This window comes from Cynocephalus volans, chromosome 11 (genome assembly GCF_027409185.1).
Source record: "Cynocephalus volans isolate mCynVol1 chromosome 11, mCynVol1.pri, whole genome shotgun sequence".
In the NCBI taxonomy this organism is placed as follows: domain Eukaryota; kingdom Metazoa; phylum Chordata; class Mammalia; order Dermoptera; family Cynocephalidae; genus Cynocephalus; species Cynocephalus volans.
Window position 1 is genome coordinate 114,380,909 of NC_084470.1, and position 6,000 is coordinate 114,386,908.

Below are 6,000 nucleotides of genomic sequence, written 5' to 3' on the forward strand. Positions count from 1 at the left end.
GTAGTTATTTGGTAAGCAAATCAATATAACCAGCAAAGATGTCTGCTTCTTCTATATGATACAGTATTTTTTTCTGAATTAAAGACTGAAGACAGGGAGCTAGATGAAATGGCTTCAATGTGCTGTTAAGTATTTGTATTTAACAGTCTCGTGTGACAAATGAAAATAGGATGTAACATAATGAAACACTCCTGTCTAGGGGCGGCAAGCAACAATCTGCGGAGAGGGTATTCCCTGCAAGTTCCTGGCGTGCCTGTGATGGGTGACGAGGCTTTTAGAGAGGTGTTATACAGGGCGATTTTTGGTGCCTTACTTTATCTTAATTTTTGCCAGTGTGAAAATTAAGGATAAATCAGAGTTACAGCAGGGATTTAACAAACAGGAAAAAAAAAAAAAAAACAGGGTGGATCAATATGGTTGAAAACTGTTAACTTTGAACTATTATTGCATTCAACTTTTGATTCGACATCTCTATTCTTCCTTTATTTTTGATGCCCAATTGCTTTCGGATTTGGCATTTTTAGATAGGGACGGAGGAAACAATAGAAAGAGCTGTTAGGAACCAGCACTAGCTGCTTGAGCTTTTCTATGGCAACGGTCTGTTGCTGGGGTTTGGGTTTTCTGGGTTTTGGGTTGTTTTGTTTCGTTTTCTTGTCCTATGAAGTTCATGAACCAGTGGCATGCATTATACTTTAATCTGTTTTGCATCATTTCACTTGTTTAGATTATAAAAGCATGTGGTTTTTTATATATGACTTTTGCTGTTGATTAAGAAGCACAATGTTAATAAATGATGTGGTGATCAATAAGGTTTATCTCAAAGAATGTAAAGATTTTAGTTTTTGGAAAGTTATTTTGGAGAAATGGGACTTAGTCTGTGATAGTTACTATGTATTTGGTCAACATTTTTCTCAGTAATGTCTTTAATTTGTACATTTGCAAAAGTGTTCCAAGTGGCCCTCTGACTCCTTCCTTCCACGCCAGCCAGCTCCTCCTGCTAAACGATATTCCAATTTCCAAGGTTACTAATTGACCTGGGCCCTTTAAACAATACTTTACAGGAACCAAATGCCAAATGGAGGAAATAAGTAAGTCCTCCTAGTTTCTCCAAGATAAAGCTTTTTTTTTATTATTGCTATTAATATTAAATATAGGTCTCATTCATACAGTGTATGAGTAGGATCATTTGGACAATTGTCCACAAGGACCAATTTTTAAAACATGTTCTTGTGTTATAGCTAAATAGTCTAGTAATGTTTTGTCCTTTATTTTCAATATTTGATAAACATTTGATGTTGAAAACTTAGATGATAGATGCTTGTATATGAATGTGTTGTAATAAAGTGAGGTTTTCTTGATATATATTTATTAAAATGATCAAAATTCATCAAGTTTTTTGTATTTTAATGGCTGTTAGCTATGTTTCTCTTTTCCGTTTTTCTCTCTCCTTTAAAAAAATTCAAAATGTCTAGAAACTGTACTGGACAGTGACCACAAAGGAGTTTTCAAAATGAAAGAGTACCTTAAGAGGCCATTCTGACAGGTGTTTTAGAATGGTCCTAGTTTGTAGGTTTAAATTTCTGTTAATGAAGAAGCACAATGGTGATGTGGTGATCAGTAAGGTTATACCTTAAAGTATGTAAAGGTTTTCATTTTTGGAAAGTTTCTGAAAAAAATTGCAGAACATGAAGCCACAAATACTGAATCCTAGCTGATGCCTTTATGAAATGTCAAGTTATTAAGAAGGTGACCCCTATGTAAATGGTTATAACAGCTGCAGGTTATTGCTAGTAGTAGTCCATACAGTTTCTGCATTAATGTTATTCCTAGAAGCTAATATTTGATAAAGGGGGAAGCTAGTTGAAAGCTAATTAATTTGTCAAATGTAGCATTCTTATTATGAGTATTATACCTCATGGAGATTTAAATATGAAAGAAAGGACTTAACCTTTTGCTTTTTAAAAGCTCCCAACATGACCAGATAATGTTTTTCTTTATGGCCAAAGCTGTAAAACGAGGGAGCTGGTGATTGACAGCACTCACCTGAGCTGCGGACTTAACGCATCTGCTCCAGAAAAGCCACTAGAATTGCTTCCTTACAGAATGAGTGGTGCTTTTGAATCCAGCGGCATGAAAATCTGTTAGTTTTAGTCATCAAGTTTTTGTTTCTAGAACATTACAAGCATACTAAAAAAATTCTTTCTTCACCAAAAGACAACCTCTAAACACTCATCTAAATTAAAAAAATTTTCCTGTTGTTAATATATGAGAGCATTAGGACCCTCTGTATTTGCCTCCTGTGTGCCCAGCGTTATTTTTACTCGTAAGATACAAAGTTAGATTTTTTTCCATAGTGGCCAAGACATCCCTTCACAGTAAGTTAAATCTACTAACTGGGTTCTGTAGTTTTATGTTGACAGACTTGGAAAAGCCAAGACCCCCTGCACTCCATACTGCTGTCTACCCACCTGCAAGTAGCATTTTCCTTCATTGCTGTGTTCTGCTTTAAGGAGAACCTGATGTGACAAAATCCAAGCCTTTAAAAAATAAATTAGGGGAAATCTTCACTTAAGAAAGTGGCCCTGCTCCCCAAGAGGGCCTTTAATTGCTATTCCCCTAGGCATCTAGGTACATGTCATTAACTAAATCATTAACCTTTGCCTCTGGATCTTCCCTTCTAAAAGTGGGTGATTATAGGAGATGGTCTGGCAAAGGCATTTTAAAAGGACAAAGGTATTTATCATATACTTTCACTCTTAAAATCCTACTATTCTATACTTCACCTCAAGGGCGTCCTAGGGACAGGATTGCAGGGACAGGGGATACGGGAGGAAAGTAGAAAAATTGAAACCCAGCAGAAGCCACTATCTGACAGTCAATTGATAATTAGGGTAAAGCATCTTTGGCATGATCTTTTAAGACAATGGAAATTTAGAATATTTTACATGCTGCTTTGTTAAATAAATGCTGAAGCAAGTGAATGAAAATACTTGTTTTTAAGAGTTCATCGCTAACTCCTCCCAGCGTAGCTACCCACCCCTCCAATGATGAACTTGTAGTACAGCTTCACTTGATTACTTCCTCTCTGTGTATCAGGCAGAAAGAACAACTTGAGAGATGTCAGCTTGGCAATATATATCAGACAAGGATACAGGGAATCTTATGTGATGCAACTAGGCTTTTATATCCCTCCAAAAAATTGTGAGCAGGAAACATTTTTGGAAATAATTAGTTGTTGGAATCTATTTTTATGACAGCCCCTTAAATTTAAAGTCATTTCATTTGTAGTTAAGCTTATCACATCCCTGCCAATTTTGCTAGGCCTTTTCAAAGACAAAGATTCAGCATGGCATTAACAATGATGGTTTAAACTAGATGCAGATCTGTCCCATGAAGAGAAGAATGAAATCAGTATTTAAATAATAAAAGAAGAGACAATGTATGGTTTCCAGTAATTCATTTTAAGATTGCTGTGTTTTGATTCTGTGGTTTAAAATAAATGCATTAAGGATCGTTTATGTTACTACAAGATGCTTCCTTTGCTTTCTTAGAGCTGTAGTGCATGAACAAGGTTTATTCTCTTTACATGGCTGAAACTTCTCCATTTTATGTGATACAGCTACATGGCCTGAGGTGAGTTACTAGTGTAGAGGTTGTTTTCAGCCTTAGGAACATGCCATATTTTAGCTGGGACAACTCGCTTAGGAAAAGCACTTGCAAAGATGTAAGTTATGAACACTTGAATCTCGCATCCTGCCATAAAGTGCATCAGCAAGTGAGTTTAATAAAACATGCTGTTTAAAATAGTCTGTAATTTCCTGTTTCTGCATTTCCCTTCAGTATCTGTGACAGGCTGAAGAAAGATGACTAAACGAAGGGAATTTACACAAGCTAGTCTGGTGGTGTTTGCAAACCATCACCAGGAGCTTCATCTTCTTTGGTAAACAATTCTCTGGTGGGCTATCTATGGTTAGTTTTTTTTCCTTGGTGTTGATACAATTTGTTAATTTTGAAAATGCAGACAACATACAAACTACTTATTCATAGTCTGGAAACACCTGCTTTTGACCACAATGAAACTGATAGAACGTATGGAGATGTATTAGTCATTTCTAAAGAAATTTCCCATATTTTCCAACCCCATTTCTATCACTGTTCCCTTGATTTAAAATCCTAAAATCTTATAAAATGCCATCTCTTGGGGGGAGAACGCACATAGAAAAAAACTTGCAGAGACATAAATTGTGATCTTGCTTCCTGCTAGGATCCCCAGGACCATAGACAAATATCAGAACTTTGGGGCAAAGGGTCCCAATGTACCCTGTGGCCTAGCCTGGCCTTCAGCAGGTATTGCTTCCATCGACGTCATTCTACGGGAGCAGGTGAGTCTAGGCTTCAGGCATGTGATCCTCAGCTGCCTCCGCTGGTCAGCTCACACATGAGCCCAGCTCTGACACTTCTAGACATGGTGCTTTTTCTGCAGATGCCTTCTGAGGAGACTGCAATGAATTAAGCTCAGGTGTGGCATGACCCTTTGCAACCAAGAGGTGAGTAGATCTCTCCGAAATGCACCTGACACACCTGCACTCAGACATCTATACCATCGTCAAAACTCACAACACCCCTACGTACACGATAAGGAAAAGACAGAGAATGACAGGCTACGCAAGGGATTTCTGCAAAAGGTTAGGTAGTTGATCTCTGATCGAGTAGAGTGCAGGAAGTCTGAGAAATACGGTGCTCCACATGCACAGCAGAGTGAATTCACTTTCTTTAATGAAAAGTCTTTAAGGAAAGAAGACAGAATTTTTTCAGAATTTTTTTCTTTGTCAAACCTCTTTATGAAGACAGGAAAAAACATTTCAGTGACTAAAGGATTTCTTTTATGTTTTTTCAGGAAGAGAGAAATGGCTTGTCTGCCCTTTCTGGAGCTGGGAGTGCTTCTCATTGTGTTCTCAAAGTCCTTAGATGTTGTGCTTTTCAAGAAGCCCACCAAAGCATCTTTGTGACTAGGTACAGTCATGTGTCACTTAATGACAAGGATATGTTCTGAGAAATATGTTGTTAGGCGATTTCATTGTTGTGTGAAAATCATACAGTGTACTTATACAAACTAGACGGTATAACCTACTACACTCCTAGGATATATGGTAAGCCATTATAATCTTACAGGACCACTGTCATATATATGGTTTGTCATTGACCAGAACATCAAAACATCGTTATGCAGCACATGACTGTATAGGCATTAGCCCAAGGCACCTCTCTCTTGTTCAGTTCAGGATCAGAAGTTGTGGTTTCTCATGAGATTGGAATACTATAGTTCGACTTATGATTTTTTGACATTACAATGGGTTTATCAAGATGTAGCCCTATCATGAATCAAGAAGTACCTACATAGTGGAGGATTAAGAGTATGGAGTTGGAGTCAGACTGCATGGATGTAAATACCAGCTGTGCTACTGTAGCTGTGCAACTTTGGCCTTGGACAACAAGCCACTTTACCTCCTAGTGCCTCAGTTTCCTTGTCTGTACAATGGGGTGACACATGGAACCCACCTCCTCATAAGGTTGTCAGGACTAAAGGCTTTAATATCAGGGAAGTGACTTGACCTTGCCTGGGTGCACGGTATGGGTGTACAGTAAGAATGAACATCCGTGACTTCTCCGCTACTGTCCCTGTGTGCCTTGAAGGTAGGCCCTGACAAGTACTAGATCCTCCTTTTGTTGAAAGTGTTCAGCCTCTTGGGTTCCGTACAGCGAGCTTGAAATTAAATAGGGAGATGGTGTCAAACCTAGGGTCCTAGGACCCGGAAACAGCTACTAAAGTAGTCACTGATATCCCTGAGATATTTCAAAAAGCTTATTGCAGATCGTAAAATTTCTTGAAAGTAGCTGCATAGGCTAACCCATGTCAGATTTCTTTACCTTTGGCTGGAATTCAATCAGCTCTGAGTTAACACAGATATCACAAACTGAGAAGAAATTCTGAATGGGAAA